Source organism: Lonchura striata, chromosome 3 (assembly GCF_050655825.1).
Source record: "Lonchura striata isolate lonStrDom1 chromosome 3, ASM5065582v1, whole genome shotgun sequence".
In the NCBI taxonomy this organism is placed as follows: domain Eukaryota; kingdom Metazoa; phylum Chordata; class Aves; order Passeriformes; family Estrildidae; genus Lonchura; species Lonchura striata.
Window position 1 is genome coordinate 4,664,043 of NC_140705.1, and position 18,251 is coordinate 4,682,293.

Below are 18,251 nucleotides of genomic sequence, written 5' to 3' on the forward strand. Positions count from 1 at the left end.
GACTTGACCTTGGCGCTCCTTTTCAACCTTGATGATTCTATGATTCAAAGATAAACCACCGCTCCACAATTAGACTTCTGTCCCGAGAAGCTAAAATCTTTCTCTTTCATAAACAGATGGGACGATCAAGCCCAAATATCCCAACTCACCCAAATATCCTGACTCAGCCACGAGGTGTATGTATACACCAGTGAAAAAAATCATTTCAGGTGCTGATTTCTGATCAACTACATGAGCTGGTCTCTTCCACAACATGATACCCTCATAGCCTAAATCAAGGTGGCTGCATGCAACCTGCTTGTTAAGAATACTGTCAGGCCCACCCCAGAACATGAACTGTGTCCAGAAATTGCTTAAACTGTTATGATTTTCCATGGAAAAAACTGCACTAGGGCTCATAATGAATTTTGATGCCTGAATCTGAGCTTGAGGACTGTTTAATATGCAACCATAGATGCACTCAAAGAAATGAACCACTACATTTATTTAAAGATTTTCAACCTGATACTTAATTTAAAATTTAGTCTAAAACTTGTTTTTGTTGTTGTGGCTTAGTCAAACTCCCCTTTTCCCTACAGTCAGTCAGGAAAGAAAGGAAAATATAGGAGTCAACTTGGCTTAACCACATTAATCAGCATGATTTGAAGTAAGTAAACATAACCAGGGAACATAAGAAGGCTTCATATGCCTTTTAAATTGTTTTATGCCAAGACCATCATATTGCAATCACTGACTAACATAACGCTTATAATGCTTCCTATTTCATCCTTAGTTATTTTTCTTTTCCCTGATCTGACTGAAATAAAACCTGGAAAATTGACTTCAGCAGGGCAAAGTCTGGTAGGAAGAGTGCACTATAAATACAGTGTAGAAAGATAAAGCTATTGCCTTTATTTGACAAGCTAACTGTTCCCCAAGCACTCATCCACCAGCCTTATAAAAGGAAATGTAGTTACTGAGGTCCAAATTCACCGTTGGCTTAAGTGTGTGCAATTCCACTGAAGTCAACACAATTGTATCTGTTTACTTTCATGGTGAATTGGGACCCAAACCTCTGCTGAAGTAATAAAAGGTCAGTCAAACATATGGGCAAAAGACCAAAGCTGTGGCTTTGCTCAAAGTTCTTGGCATAGGTGATAGTGTCAGTTAGCAAAACAGCTGGCCAGTCAGTGAAAGAATAATCACTGGGGTATATCAGCAAGCCACAGAGGTTTAGGGGCGCATTATCTCAGCAGTCATCATAAATAATTACATATTTTCACCTTCTATAAATGCAGAGAAATATTTTTAGCTTATCTTACGCTAGAACAGAAATAAGGTAAAGAAATAATGAGGCTGAATACCTTCAAGATAACACGAAGTATTTGCATTAAAAGACAAAATGAGTCTGATACTAATGAGTCTCTTGTACCATTGCAGATAATTCCTTCTGAAGGCATTAGTTAGTAGAACTGAAAGCCTCCACTGGCTCATGGAAACAGCACAATTTGTCTCACAGTCACTGTCACATTTGGGAAGCTCAGACAGTATACACAGCTTTGCCTCACCAGTCACATATAAAGTAGCAGGAGCCATAGCACACAGAAAATAAGGATGAGTCCCACCAGCTGCATATAGCTTGATCTCATCGTCCCAGGATCTTGTTTACTCATATTATTACTCTGCTTAGGAGCACAACAGGACATCAGCCAGGATTCACATTGTCTAAGTTGAGTGTGTAGTTAGGAAACTAGTTTAAACAGCTTGTTTAAACTCAGGCTCTCTCTTTAGTCAATGGAGACTGTATAATTAGTAAAAGCAATTACCATCCTGATAGCAATTCACAGCAAAGAGATTTGTGTGTTGCCTGTAGCACAAATGGAGAACAATGTGCATGCAGGAGGACTTTGGAGGGCAATGCAGGGGGTGACCCACAGAGTCAAGGGAAAGCACCAATGACCAATAACAATGATGTAAATACATTATAAACTAATCTTACATCAGCGAACCTGCATCATTGTTCTGTTATCCAGTATCTCACATTTCTGGATCACAACCTAAGATACCAGAAGGAGCAGCATGAGGAAAATCACAGTCATGAAGCAGCAGAAAGCAAGAAGGACACAAACAAAACTACAATGATAAGGAAGTTTTCAGAATATACCAAACGTAATATATGGGGGTCCCTGACCATAGCAGGGGTGTAGAACAAGATGAGCTTAAAGTCTCTTCCAACACAAACCATTCAGTGAGTCTATGTTTGTTTAATCTACTCTTAAAACCTTTTCCTGGTGGAGATTCCACCACCTGTCCAGGCAGAGCTAGTCTACACTTAGAAAGTTTACCTAATGACAAACTTAAATCTTCCTTGCTATGGTTTAAGCCCATTGATTCCCATTCTATCCTCAGTGGATACAGAGAGCAACAAATGTTTGCAACATTTTTGCAACAAATTTTTCCTTTGCTGCTATCTTTTTTCCTCTTTCATTTCTATTTAATTTGGTCATAAAATTAAAAGCACTCCTAAAATATGAGTATAAAATGTTTAATATATACACTGGTTCCACAGGCTTTATAATAAGCAGGTTATTTGCAAGAGTAAAACTTGCATATGTGAGATCTTGAAGCCATGTGCTTGCTTTAAATGTATATTTTTAATTTTCATTTGGGATTGTTTGAGTTACGAGGCTTTCTTTAAAAATATTCAGGTCAACCTGTCTTTTCCTCCAACTCTCAAAGGGTTAAGTCCCTGGCTGATAACTCCCTTTGCAAGCCAAATCCTTCATTACAAGCAGAATCCTTAGAAGAGGACATATTTCATTTTTTAACTGGAGCATATCTAATGATCCAGGGGAAAGCCCTGTCTTGTAACATTTGATGTAGCCTCAGACAAGAAGAGCAAGGTGGCATCAGCCTCCTCCTATTCAGTCATGAGCCAAGGAGCTGCACCAGTGTACAAGTGACACACAGAACACATGAATCAAAGTAGCAGCTCAATCTGTACGGCAAATAACCCTCTTTGGTGGCTCAGCATGGTTGCTGGCCCTGAGCTGTACTTCCAGTAATTGACATAGTTGCCCAATGCTAGAAAACAAACTCGGAAACTATTCTCATTAGACGTCCCCCTGGTTTGCTACTCCGTTATTGTAAAACCCAAACACTGAGCTTCCTACCAGCGTGGCTCTGTTTTTAATTAGTTCTGATGGCACTGGGCGACGGGCCAAGGAAAAAAATGAACTTCCTGTGATTGAGGTTTGTTGCTCAGTATGTTGCTTCCTCCACACAGAGATTGTTTTCACAACATTTTCTGAAAAGGAGCTACTGACAGAAATAATATAAGTTTTTACTGCTTTTGATTTTTTTTTTTTATTCTGCCTTCCATACTTATAAAAGGCAACTCAAAGTCAAGGTTCTCTAAAGTTACTGTGTCATTATTTTGCCTTTGTGTGACTCGACTGATTAAAGACATCCTAGCAGATTAATTTTTTAATAGAATAAGCACAGGCTCCTGTTAAAAAAATTTAAGACCCAGGACTTTTTAGTGGCTTAAATAAATTAATTTGGATATGTTCACCCATGGGGTGGGGAGGGACTTGAGGCTTATATTCAACAGCATAAGTTGTCACAGTGTGAGTAGACGTGAGGGGAATAGCAGATAAATGCGATTCAAAAGCAAAATTAGTATCTCCATGTGGGAATGTGATGAGTCCTAGCAGTCTCCTTCATTTCTTCTTATGAGGCTTTTCAAGTTAATTTGGTATGAGAGCTCAAACATGATCACTTTGTTCCAGTGAACTGTAGGTGGGATTCACAGCCAGACCCCTACATTTAAGGGTCTCAGAAGGGCACGTGTGTGTTTGTGCTGTCCCTGATTTGAGTCAGAGGAGATGAAAATCTAGTTGATACCATCACTGGAGTCCAGAGAGCTGTTGACCTGACCAAATGCAGGTAGATATTTCTTGTGGGACTGAATTGCTTTCCAGGCTCCATTGACTTGTCTGGGCAGGACCTCCACTAATCATGATGGGTTAGACATTAAGATCAGATGAACACATCCAAATTTCAGATTCTTGACTGCAGACCTACATAGGAGTAGGCATCTGCCTTCAGGCTTGTGTCTGTTCTCCAGACTCCCATTGACAACACTGAGAGTGCTTGATTAACCACACACAGGTATCCAGTGTGGTCTGAGAGGCTCCCAAGCCTCATCCTGCATCCAGCTGTCTCCAGAAAAGCATGCCTCTCCTGCAAGTCCAGGGTTATATCTATCAATTCCATATGGGCGTCTCACAGGCTTGAAGGTCTCAGGTGGGCACCAAAAACTATGTCAAGTCAGATTTGAGCTCTCAGTTTCCAGTGACAGAAATGAGAGGCTGCCCACCAAGTACACATACAAATTCCCATGCTACAATTATCAGAATTAGACAGCAGCAGCAGGGGAGGAATCTCACCTGCCATGGAACTTTTCCTGGATTGGTGCTACTTTATTTGATAAACCGGTAATTTTTTCATTATTAATTCTGTGCTTTATAAATTTTATATTAAAAAATGGTTTAGGAGAACAGAGATAAACTCATCCTGAAAGTTTCTTGAACCTGGTTTGTACAATTGGATGTCAGCTGTGACAGCCTGATTGCCATTGCTCGAGTGTTTTGTGGCAGCCTTATTTCTAAAGGTATTTAAAGAGACAAAAGAAGCAATCCAGCCAATTCAATTATGTCAGTCAAGTCAAAATAAAAACTGAAACTGTGCTTTACTTTGTATTTTTACTTCTGGAATTACTTGTTTTACTTTTATAAAAAAAGGCGTCTGAAGGGCATCAAAGCACATTAATGTATAAGCATTTGAAAGTACAACATGCCAGATTTCAGAAATGACCACTACTACAGTGGGTATAAAATGTCATCTGCAGACCAAGCAAACAACTGGAGCACTAAACATGATAACTAATTTAATACTATTCTTTAGTTCTGTTTATATTTATTTAGTTAATTAATTTTTAGGTAGAAGACAATCTCTTTGAAATACAACTTCAAATATAGAATAAATCACTGCTTCAGGTAAATTTGCTTCTTCTCTATTGAAAAAAAATATGAAAGGATGCTGTGACATGTAAGAAAAGGTAGAAAATTCTACCAAAAACTAATAAATAAAAAGACTCCAGAGATTCCTGAGGCACAGCTCACCAGAAGCAGGAAGAACTACCTAGGAATGAGTGCCCTGCACTTGGCACATTATACTAGTCCTTATGCACCCTTTATTGAGCTTGGTCAAACACAGGACATTTGACCAGCAGACCCACATTGCATTCAGCCCATTGAGCTGATATTTTCCTCATGTTCCTTGGGAATATTTCCTTACCTGATTATGAGTAATGGCAGCTATGGCTGAGACAATTGATGCATCCCTGCTGCCTTTGGTAGTCCTGAAAACATCACCAGTCAGGATGGAATGGAAAACTAAAGTCCTTCATCTCAGAGCACTGATTTTGGATTCTGGAAAAGTTTAAGAAGATGGAGTCTTGGGAGATTTCTATGAGCAGATTTTTATGTTTTTCAATAATCCAGGCCCTACAAACACCAATACAATTGGTCTATCAACCATATTCCAAAATATGGTTTCACCTACTATCCTTATATAGAAGCATGAGCTTGGCTTCCACTCTTAAGGAAGAAAATTTGAGAATACAGAATCACACAATTGTTCAGATTGGAACATCTGAAGATCATCTTGTCCCACACCTCTGTTCAAGCAGTCACCTACAGCAGCTGCATATTATCAAAACCATACAATAACTAGATGGCTCTGGTTGAGAGCAGTAATGGGACACATTGGCATTCCACATCCAAGGCAAGGCTTTGGGTGCAGAAGTCATGAGTCACAGGATGAAGTTTCTTCTGGACTCAACATCAGCATGTTGGTTTGTCTTGGCACAGGCACCAAGATGTACCTAAAAGCAGATGCAAGGCCAGCTGCTCTTTATGTAGTTTCATTCATTTATGGGTAAAAGTAAGGGGGTATATTTTCTCTGGGTTTGGAAAATATAACCTAAGTCCTACCTGGAAAACCAAATGCAAGCTAGGCAGGGCACCAATACCTTATTTATCTCAAAAGCTTCTGGCTCTGTGTCTGGGCAACTGAACTGAGCCCAGAGGGTTCCCAAAATCACAGAACAGCAGAATTTGGAAGGGATGTCCCCACATCATCTAACCCATCCCCAGTGCACAGAGCAAGGTCACCTTGAATGGCTCAGTGCCATGTCCAGTCAGCTTCTGACAAGGGTCTGCTTCTGACTCATTTCCCCTCACCCAGGAATCTTATCTTCTCCAACCTGAACAACCCCCATTCTATTCCTCTGTGTGAGAAGTTAAAGAGAAGTTTTTGAGCTCATATCTTATTATGTCCCATAGCTACATCTTGAATTTGGTCTAAACTTGAGATCCAGGCAGTGATGAATGGGACACACCAAGGTCCTGCTGTGCAGAACTCACCCATGAGCCTGATTTTCTCTCCCAGTATCACACTGACTATTATTTACCATTCCTTAATGTTGTGAAATGGTTTCTCAGTTCTACATAAACTGTAGCTCCAGTAAGAAATTAGGCATAATGGTATTTCAAGAGCAGAAGGCTCCAGGGAGGCCTTAGAATCCCTTCTAATAACTATAGGAGCACCAAGAGAGATGGAGAGGATCTTTGGACAAGAGCTTGGACTGATGGGATGAGTGGGAATGTCTGCAAACCGAAAAAAGGGAGATTTAGATTAGATATTAGGAAGAAACTCTTCAGTGTGAAGGTGGTGAGAAACTGGAACAGATTTCTCAGAGAAGCTTTGGAATCCCCATCCTTGGAAGTGCTCAAGGCCAGGTTGGACAGGGTTTGGAGCAACCTGGCCTGGTGGGATGTATCTCCGCCCGTGGCAAGAGGGTAAAAATAAGGTGAGGTTGAATGTCCCTTCCAACCCAAACAATTCTATTATTTTTGTGCAGTATTTTTTAAAAAAAAACACTTCTCAGCAAAAGCAATCTAACCGTAAAAACTTTATGACTTTTTTATTAAAATCTATGCCTTTGTTCTAATATTTTTCATTTTCCTACCCAAGTCTTGGCTTCTTTTCCTACAAGAATTTCACTGAAAGGCCTTTTCAAATCATGCCTTTTCTGTCTTAGTTCTCCAAGGACTTCTCTGAAAGGTGGTATTTTATCCTCCTGATGGTATTTTATATGCCTAACCCCAAAAAGCATGTAATTCTATCAGCCTCCTTTATAAATCTCAATTTTCAAATGGTTTTGCAGGAGCTGTATAGGTTGGCTTAATTTACAATGTTCCGCCCTGACTGAACTGGGTATCTATCAGAGTCTAGTCCTCAAAACCTGTGCATTTAGATTTAGCTTACACAGAGAAAATCACATCTTCAGTGCTGAAATTCCAAAGCAGGCACTGGAGTTACACAAGGGATTAATTTGATTTTGTATTTAGATTAACAGTACTTGTATAAATACTGAGTTAGAGCTGATGTCAATCTTTTATGCTAATTGCTAGTTAGACCCATACAAAGACAAGTTTTGCTTGGACCACTTTTTCAAGATTGCTATCTATCTACTGTGGAGAGATTTACATTTGCTTTCCATTAACATTAATAGGAGCTGTCCACATAAATCACTCATCACCCGTAAGAAAAGATAAAGTCCTACTAAGTTCAGAGCACACAGGCTTTCCCAATTGAAAAAGCTATTAATAATAAAACCCCTACCATGTAAATATCTGACATCTGAACTATATAGTAAATAAAGTGGTCCATGAAGTGATTGCTTCAAGGGGAAGCAATGCTTAGCTAGTTCCAAACCATTCTTAAAAACTCATATAAATCCTCTGGTATTGGTAAAAACATAAATAAAGCAAATAGCTGCAGAGAAAGGAGGAGGAGCAGGAGCATAGTAATTTCAATTGTTATTTTTATTGGCCTTTATTTTGTTCTACGAGGTAGTGACAGATCCAATAAAACACCTTGTTTTACACACAGAGAGGACAAAGATGACTAGAAATTATACAGAAACCTCTTAGCTAATCCAGATGTAACAGGCCATGAGCTCATTTAGGCCAAGAAGTTAAAAGTGACCAGATGCAATGCTTGCTACTTTACTCCTTGTTGCTGCTCGCCGCAAAATTGATGCAATTTATTTCACTAGGCCAGGAAAACACAGACATCACTGGCCAGGACTCCCTGGTACTTGACACTGCTCTAGCCTTGACTATCATCTGCATAACTCTGAAATATGATGACAAACAAAAGACAAAAGCAGAATTGTTTTCTCCTTTCTGGTGATGTAAACCTAGATTGATTTTAGTGGGGGTTACAGTAAAGTACAAAGAATGATCAAAAGAACCAAGTCTTGTCCATCGTGCTGCCATCATTTAATCCTCTCTTCACTGAGTTCTGTTGTTCCAAGGGATTCTATAAAAGCTTATCAAAAGCTTTTTAAAGTGTTTTAAAATATACTCACACACCTATTGTTTTGTGTTTCCTTCCACCTTTAAAAGGGCAACATTAAGCATTAATTAGAAGTCCTTGGCACAGCACTGTGCCATTAAAAGTCACCTATTAGAAAGCAAACTGGATGCAATGTTACATTTTGCAATTAATGCCTAATCACTTGACACTAATGAAATGAGCACAGTGAACACTGTGGGCATACCCGGTGTGTGAGAGAGGGAGAGTTTCTCTTCAGAAAACACCTTATTGTCTGAACAAAAATACCCCATGAGAATATAACCATTTAAAAATATACTTTTTGAGTTTCACAGGTGGGTGTCTAACAAAATTATTCTGTTATTTATAATTAATATCTTACAGAGAACACATCATTTTGGCCAAATATCTTCTTAGAAAAGATAAACAACACTAAAGAAATAAAAACTTTAGTAGCAACTGCTTCCCCTGGAAAGTTACCCTGATGGATCCAGGGAGCTTTTGGCTGGAAAACTGAGTTTTCAATTTATTCAACCACAAGATCTCTGGATCTAATGTCTCTGTCTCTTTTTCACAATAAAGAGACTTCCAGTGTGGCATGAAACCTCCCTGGAGAGGCAATTCCGGTTATGCTGATGCAGTTCATGAACTGATTTACTCCATTTGGGGTCTGGCCAAGGTTTTACTACTGGTCTTGGTTATTAGGTGGAGAGGAACAATTCCTCTCTCTTAAGGAACACTGCGGCAGCCAAAGGCCAGATTGATTTTGGCTGCCATACAGCAACATCTTTCCACTTTATCAAAGGCCTGATAAGCTTGGATTCACGCTTGGTACTCAGTCCAAATATCCATTGGATTTGTGTAGGAAGTTGGTTGGAAAGAAACAACCATAAGTGGGATAATTTGGAAAAACTTTGACAATTGCAGGAATGGATGGGCGGAGTGGGAGTGAAGTGTTCCACTTGGGAAGGAAATGAGAGGGGAAAAAAAGGACAATAAAAATAAAAGCTGGTAAATTCTTACATATTATTACTTGCAACATCATATTCTGAATAAGCTGCTGAATTGTATTCGTATTTTTAGGGGTTTCTGAGATCCTCACAGAAGAAGCATTGCTGTTCCAGGACCCATCATAAGGAAATAAAGATGGGCTGGCAAACAGACAAGTAGATACTGAGAATATCTTTGTAGTGTCCCTTTTAGCACAGTACCACAAAGGGTTTTATAGCACAATGGCAGAGTGCAGAGCCCTAGATGTTATTTACACAGCTAAAATATAAATGTGAAGAAATCATAGTGTAAATGCAAAAAAACATGGAAGCCTTTCTTATCTAAACAGAAGTATATTAATGTATTTCTGGTGATAATAATTTAATTAGAAAGCTTTATTTGTTATAGACACAGGTCATTCTTTTTGTGCACAAAAGGATTCAGCAGACCAAAAATAATAAATATAATCATTAGAATAAACCTTCCAAAACAGAAGAAAAGAAAGCTTTGTCCTGTGAGTGCTAAAAATAATAGACAGCACCTTTAGTAAAAGTGTAGCATTGATATTTTACATCTAAACACTTTCAGCCAACAATGTTGAGACCTTCCACAAAAAAAACCAAAATCCTCTGAAAAAAGTCACAATGTCTGCACGTCTATGCAGACAGACAGGTGTGTTGAAAGAAGAGATGCTGTGATAGAAGAAAAAAATCAAAAAAAGAATGGAAATGGCCGATTCTTTCTTTGTGACATATTTTCTCTCTCATCCTTGCATATTTGCATTAAAGTGATTGTGAATAATGTACATTTGACCAGTGCTGTCTGCGGAACTAATGCCTATTAAAGTGATGGGAAGTAGCATATGTTGTGCCTTGGGCAGAGAAAGTCCAATCACCCCCACTGTGTGCAAGTCTCCAACTAAAATGCAGGACAGCCTGGGTTTTATCCTAAATGAACCCAGCAGGGAGAAACAGGACATAGTCTCTCATTCCACATTTAAGCTTCTAAACTAAGGCTTAAAGAGTTAGATTTGGAAAAAGGGGACTGTAACATCCATCATTTAATTTACTCGTGGAGCTAATGTTATTTTATCTTTTCTTGGTGCTAGGAATACAAAGGAAAGCAGTGAGGCAGGGGAAGTGGATGTGTATGCAGGTTGTTTAAAACTGAAATGCATTTCCTTTATTTGTAGCAAGGGAAAGAAAAAAGGAAGAGGGGAAAAAAGGACAAAAAAAGAAAGAAAAGAGAGGAGAGGGGAAAAAAACCTTCTCCACTCCTGTTATGCTTTCACATTTTCTGCCAGTGCATGATTTTGTCAGTAATTGCAAAATGGTTTGGGTTTGTTTGGTTTCACTTTTATGTTCCTGCACTGTACTAGAAATGTTCTATTATTTGAACAGTTTGTAAAGCTTTTTTGAGTTGTATTACATAATCATCCCAACAACCTCCAGCATCAAGTTCAGATCTAAAGCAGTCTTTTTTCTACCTGTGTGAACTCAATAGCTGGGGAAAAAAAAGGCAATTACAGGGCTGTACGAGAATAACAAATTCAGCTGAACTAAGGAAATAAAAATTGCCGAATTGTCATGTTTAGATCTGTAGCAACAAATTTTGCTTCATTACCTTCAGCACTACAAAAAGGAGAGGGGGCAGGGGGTAGAAGGGAAAGGAGGTAAAGCTTTTTTTTTAATATATATATAGTATTCATGGAAAGACTTCATTTCCCTTTCCCTTGAAATAAATCAGTCTTAAATAGAAGTGTATCTCTTAGTGATGTGGAAAAACATTTGCTGCCAATGTATATCAGCAGCAGTGGCAGTGAAATAAATGGATTGACATGGGATCTCAATTACAACAGTGTACGGTCTGTCTGTCCCACCCAATCCAGATTAGTGCTCAGAAGAGAGATCAAAATTTCTTTTTTCAGTGTAAAGGTAAACTGAATAACTATGTTTTAATCTTGACAGCAGGTCATTAGCATGTCATAAACATTAATTATCACTGGGTAAGAGTTTTGGAGTTGATACTTTCCACTGTCACTTCATAGGGTCTAAACTAAAAGTTCAGACACCAGCTAGACTCAAATCTGTCTTAGACCAACCACTGAAATTCAGATGCAGATTTGAAGTCTGAAATTCAATTACATCCCAGCTTCAAAATCTAAAGTGAGATGCTTATTTGCACTTCTGCTCAGCTAGTGACTGTAGATAGAAAATATCTCAATTTTTTTCCTGTTTATTGCTGATGCTATTTAATGTTAAAAGGTAATGGGTAAATAGAAAAAGAAAAAAGAGACAGAATGTATTGCTGAGATAATTACAAGAGGCTATTTCCGTCAACAGAGCTTAAATGATATTATTAGACTTCTTTTATTTTCCTCACTGCTGCCTAGGAAATGTACACTGGCTTTGGAGGAATTATTTTAGATTTTATTTCCTTCTTTTTCTTATCTTCCCTGAATAATTCCTTAATACCAGCAATAACAAAAGACCTACTGAATACTCAGAGACAGCTGTATGCCACCACAGTGAGCATCCTGCATCCACAGTCTGGGGCTCATCATTGCTTTTAGCTGCTCCAAGCACATTTGCCCATAAATATTGGCCATGTCACCCAAGGCTCTTCTGCCCTTTCCCTTGCTGTTATCATTTGGGGTTGTAGAATCCCCCCTGAGCTGGATCCCCAAGCTGTGGAACCTCACTCTGAGCTGGATCCCCAAATCTTGCTAAAGAGAGATGAAGAGACAATGAAAGTTCAGGCAAATAATTCAGATGATTTCTCAGTTAAAAAGAACAATCACAACAAAAGAACACAAACCCAACCAACTAAACAAGCAAACAGCATGAAAGAGAGGTGGGATATGTGTCTTAAGGTGAATGGTCTTCATACTGCAGATATGCAGTTTAGTCAGTTAAGAGCAACTGTGAGATCACAGCTCTGACAAGCAAATATCTTATTCAATCATCTGCCAGACTGAGCAGGTCAATAAAAGTGTTGTTTTACCCTTGACAGGAGCTGAAGCACTTGCAGACCTGAGCTTGGCCCTGCCTGGCTGTGTCTAATCCTGGTTACATTCACTGGACCTGATCCTGACTCCAACTCCTGGGTTCACATTCCCATCCCCAAAGAGGTGCCTGATGCCCTGGGCTGATGTGGGAGGTGGGAAAGACAAGCACCAAATCAATATGATTTATAAGCAAGCTCCCACTTTATTCAAAGATACCTTAGCTTATATAGGATATTCTACAAGCATAGTCAGCAGTAAGCTATGATTGGTTAATTTACAAAGGTCTTTGTTTTACTTCTCCTACGTGCGGTTACAGCTGTAGCTAAGTTCTCTAAGCCAAGTTTGTCATCTCTAAGTCATGTCTTCCAAGGACAGAGCATATCTTCGAGGCTTTGTCTGTCCTTATTATCTCGTTCCCAGACGTTATACAAGTTTCCCAGGCCTCGAAACAGAAACTGTTTCCCAAGCTCTGTTTCCTAGGTCAGACAAAAGCCTGATTCTGGGGTCTTAAACAGAAGATTTGTTGAACAGGTATTCCATAGACTCATGGCCTCGTTCCAACAACCATTCCCCAACACTGGGCTGCAGGCTGCTTCCATTCCTCTCCAGAGGTGGGATTCAGCTCAAGATTAAGAGACTCAACTTTGATGCCTACAAGCAGTGTCTAAGCAGGCAAGAGTTGTTTCTCTTCCTATCATCAGTGGAGATATAAACAGTACAGTCAGTAAGGTCATGCGAGGGTAATTTTGCCGACAGATACAGTTTAAGCAGAGTATGGTTTAAACTTTTCCAGCCTTCAAAATGAGATGGGCAGATTCAAACTCCGTTTGGAAGATTTCTCGGTCTGTGCTAATTAAGCCAAAACCATTTCCACCCTTGGGTCCTGGCAGTGTTTTATTCCCTAGAATAGATGATGCTTAGGTATCTGGATTAAAAGAGGATAAATTGTTCTCCGAGCTCCACTGTCTGTGTTAACTAAGAGTTGGATTCAAGTGCTCAGCCATGGGTGTCTAGTGCCACTTGTGATAATGTAGGATATTTAATCAAAAGAGTCCAGGTCTCTTATATGTCCTGTGTCACATTATAGGACCACAGACTGGTTGGGGTTGGGAGGAACCTTAAAGATCATCTAGCTTCACTCCCCCTGCCATGGACAGGGACAACTTCCACTAGAGCAGATTGCTCAGTGTCTAATAACCTGACTGGGATGTAGCCAGCAAATCAGCAGCATCATGGATTCAGATGACTCAGAAAAGCTTGTTTCAGGATTTAGTTATCTAGAATAAATTTATGTATACTATTCAGAAAGGGAATCTCACATTAGAATTCCTTAGTTCACTTCCTTTGCCACCTAAAGAAGATGGCAATGAAGGGACACGAGCTCCTGATGCAGCTGGTGAGAGTAAACGTGCAATGGAGGAGAAATTCAACACAGAAAAATTTCTCATTTTTCTACACTGTGAGTAGGGCTTGATCCTTCAGGCTTACTGACAATCTAAATCAACCCATCAATATTTGAAGTTGATATGTTCTAAGAGTCAAATTAGAGACCCACAAGTGACTATTTGAAAATGCTCTTCCCTTTCTCTTGCTTATTCCCACACAAAATAATATCTAAATATGTTCCTATTCATCTTGTACCTCTGAAACTAGTGGAGAACAAGGAGCAAAGTCCAGAAACAACGGTGCACAAAATCTAAATAATTCTAGGCATCAACTTTGGCCCCACTTAGAGGGCAGCCATCCTTCCCCTGCATCATTGGATGCCCATGTTGGATGCAGACTGTGGCTACTTCAAACCCATTATGTAGTATTAAGGCATTTTAAATACAAATAATTCAGGTATTTAAGACTTAGAACTGAAGACTCTTCTCACTGCAAAAGCCCAGAGTGAAAAGATTTCAAGGGTCCTGAGTGGTGGGAACAAAAGTTCAGTTGTCCCTCGCAAAGTTCCATCACCTCCTAGGGGCCTGCACCATTTCTATCTTTGAGTTTAACTTTGATGCTTTAAGTGGCCTCATTCCCTAGTTTGTTTTGAGTGTCTCTTCCCGGTTTTTGTTTTTATGTACTTACCCAGTATTAGTTCACTTCTCATCATTATGGCTCCACTTTGGGTGGTATGTTTTAACTGCTCCACTGACACCAGTATTGAAGCATGAAATTGTCTCTGGGAACCCTCTTTGGGGTATGTCCTCCTTTAATATTTTTTCTGCATTCTGAGATGTGCTCACTGCTGCTTGCTTAATGTTTCTGTCATGTTTCTGTCTTTCCCTCATTTTGCAGACTTTTAAGTTCACATCTAAGAAACTGGGACAGGAAGGAAAAAAGGAGGATAGTTGTTAATTGCAGCCTTAAACAAATAAGTGGTTAAGACAATAAAAAATCCTTACCATTATCTAGTCTGACTTTACACATACATCTGAAAGTTATGTAACATGATCATTTATTATTACCTTCCCCAAACCTATTGAGCAATATAATGATGAAAACAAAATTATTAAACCAAGATGAAGGGTTGGGAACCAAAGTTGGTTCAAAATTTCAACTCATACTCCACCCTAAGCTAATTCAGCTTTCTAAACACCAAATTGACTGGGTTTAGGTGCTTCAATTCTATTCACTATTGCAAAAACCATTCACAAATGCATACCAAAATTAGGGACAGCCTCAGAGATGTATTCAGTGCATGAACTCTTGTCTTTTTTGAAGTCAAAGAGACTTTCACCATTAACATCAACTGTCCCACAAGTTCTTTCCTGGTGCTTTTTGTACAAGTACTGATATAGTTTTGAAGAAAGGCAACTATTCTGTGACAAACTGAGCTCATAGCTTGGTAGTATTTTTGCCCCATAGGAATATTGTACCTCACTGCTAAAAAGCTTTATATTAAAATGTAGGAGATGGTATAAATAGACTCAGTGATGCCACTAGGTCAGTGGAAAAAAAATTAATTCCTTCAAAGATGGCTGGACAGTACCACATCTTGCTTGGTTTTTTGGTCTTATTTATTGCTAATTTCAAAATGCATCTATTTGTCCTGTGAGTAGATGTGTTTGGCAAAGAAATTACAATCAGCTACCACCGAGCACAGATGTTCATTGTCATCATTGATAGCAACAAATATCATCAGTCCAAACCAAGATCACTCCTCTAAGGGGAAAGTATATATAGCTATCATTCAAAAACCTCAGCCTCAGATCCTTGATAGTTCAGTAACTCACAGTTTTGCCAGTGGGGATGATAGAAGTTTCTTTGTTGTGATGGATGCATTTGCCATTACTCACCATACCGGTTCTCCCCTCCCCTCCAGCTGTTTTACTGTGGTATAATATCCAAAACCCATGAATCTTGCAGTATCCTAGCAGCCCGCTCTGTAACATTCCAGCCTGACAAAATTGGCGCTAATAGTTCAAACAAGCTGAAACATCAAGTGACAAAGAGTCAAAAGTAGACTTCTCATTAAAGGCATTGACTACTGGGGAGCAGGGAGATAAATGGCAATCCAGTAACTATCCTTGTCTAATCAGAAAGTGACAACGTATTGATTGCCTCATTATCACTGAATTAATTATAGCCCTATCTCTCTCTAGATATTTAACATATAGCTTGATATTAGGACTTGCTTTTTTTGACAAAATTATGAGATTTTTTGTTTAAAGATTCTTTGAATTTTTAGGTTTTAATTTTTGGTGGTTTTTGTTTTGTTTTGTTTTGTTTTGTTTTTTCTTTTGAACAAGACTCGTATATTTTGCAAAAGGATGGTGACCTGGAAAATTAATCTCTGCTTATCCATGCAAACAGACACAATATCTCTGCAAATTTCCAGTCTGTCAGCTCCTTCTGAGATATTTCTGTGAACCTACAGCTAGAAGAAAAAGGGCTTTACATCTATTTCACTGGAATCAGTATGACTCTATATTGACAATGTGATGGAGTCCGATGACTGTGATGTGCCTGTTGGTAAGAAAGGGACTGCATTGCAAAACCCAATTTAGCCCATGTAATCAAGCAGGTGATCACAGCTCTACAGAAAAATGAATTTCAATGATCTTCAAACCAAGCACCAACTTCCTGTTTATATGTATATCCAGTTATTGCAAGATCAGCTGCCTTTCCAGTTTGGGGTTCTACCTGAGACCACTGTCTCTGAATGGTTCCCACCTAAAGCCAACAGCAGTAGGAAAGCTATTCAAGGTCTAGAACGGGCTGTACAGGGCAGTGGTGGAGCCACCATCCCTGGAAGGGCTTTAAGCCCTTTAAGATGTGTAGATGTGGCCCTTGGGAACATGTGGTGAATTTGGCAGTGCTGGGGGAAGGATTGGAATCAATGGCCTTAGAATCTTTTTCACCCTAAACAATTCCATGTTTTTATGAGCTAATAGTGCACTGCATTAAAGGTAGCATTTCAGAACAGAAGGTCTACAATGAAATAAGGGTTGGTGAGTTTTTACTTCCTCTCTTTTAGCATTTTTTTTCCTATTTACTTGGTTAGCATTGTTATGTTTCATAGAAATTATCTGATGTGTCATCTCATAATTTGTTTATTTCCAAGTACCCACTTAGATATGGAAATACTGGCATGGAAAGATTAGGCATCTTTTCTAAGTTCTTTCATGAAAATAACCATAGGTGCAAACCAGCTTAGGTGTCTGAATAGACAGGACAGCTTGGTTTTCAGTAAGCCCTTTTCTCTTCCTGTGATACTATCAAACATCACTTAGGTATCTTATTTCTGTTCTTATTTTAAAATTATTTCTTTTTTATTTGATCTTTGAAGGTGTCATAATGAATAGGGTGAAATCTAATATTGGATCTAACTGCAGGTACATCAGAGCAATTGTAAAGAAATCAAATGGTGTTAGACTTTGCAGGCTAATTTATTTTTGTTTTAATGGTGTAAAATAAACAGTTGGAGAAGAAAACAAAAATAAATTTTCTAAAGTAGGAAGGAGCAGGGCTTTCATGGGTGCTTATGATTTTAACTGGTTTTACACAAGGGATACAATTAACACATTATTAGTTTTTTTTTCTTTTTTTTATTGTTCAGTGGTTTTTAAGGTAAAACTGTTTTCATTGTTTGATTTCAGGTCCAAAGTGAAAGACAAAAAGATACACATCTTTACTTGCCAGCTGTGGAGATCATATTGCTGAAGGAGAACCAAAGAGGGTCATAATTGGCAAGCTGTCTCAAATAACTCCTTAACTACACATCCCTTCATCTGGGTTTCATTCACAACTTCTTTCACCCCAAACATATTTACAGCTTTTGGAGGCTGAATCCTGTTAAATTGCACCATTGGTAGCTCCTCCACATGCAGAAACCATACTTGATCTTAGCTGTGTGCTGCAAGAGTGCAGAAACCACAAAGTCTAAATTGAAAAACATCCCTTTCCTCCCACTTTAAGTGCTGGACAATCCTGATCACTGGCAGAGGAAGAGAGGGATTATTATCCCTTGAAAGAAGCAGCCTAAGAAACCATAGCCATACAGTTTGAGAGCAAACAGACACTTGTTGCCTGTGTTGAATTTTTGTCTACAATTTGCATTAGTCTTTGTCTGTTTAGGAGCAGTAGTAAGGGAGACACTTCTGAATCCAGATCTTTACAATTACACCTCCCATCACTTTCATCCATCTCAGTATCTGTGGGCTCTTTATTTTCTATAATCAAGTACAACTTGTAGAATAATAATTATTACCTCATGAGACAGATATGAAGCTTAATTAAATAAAGGCTCATTATCAGAAACTGGGAGCATGTGCAGAGCCTATTTGCTATAGCTTTTCTATTGCTAAGCTTTTCTGCA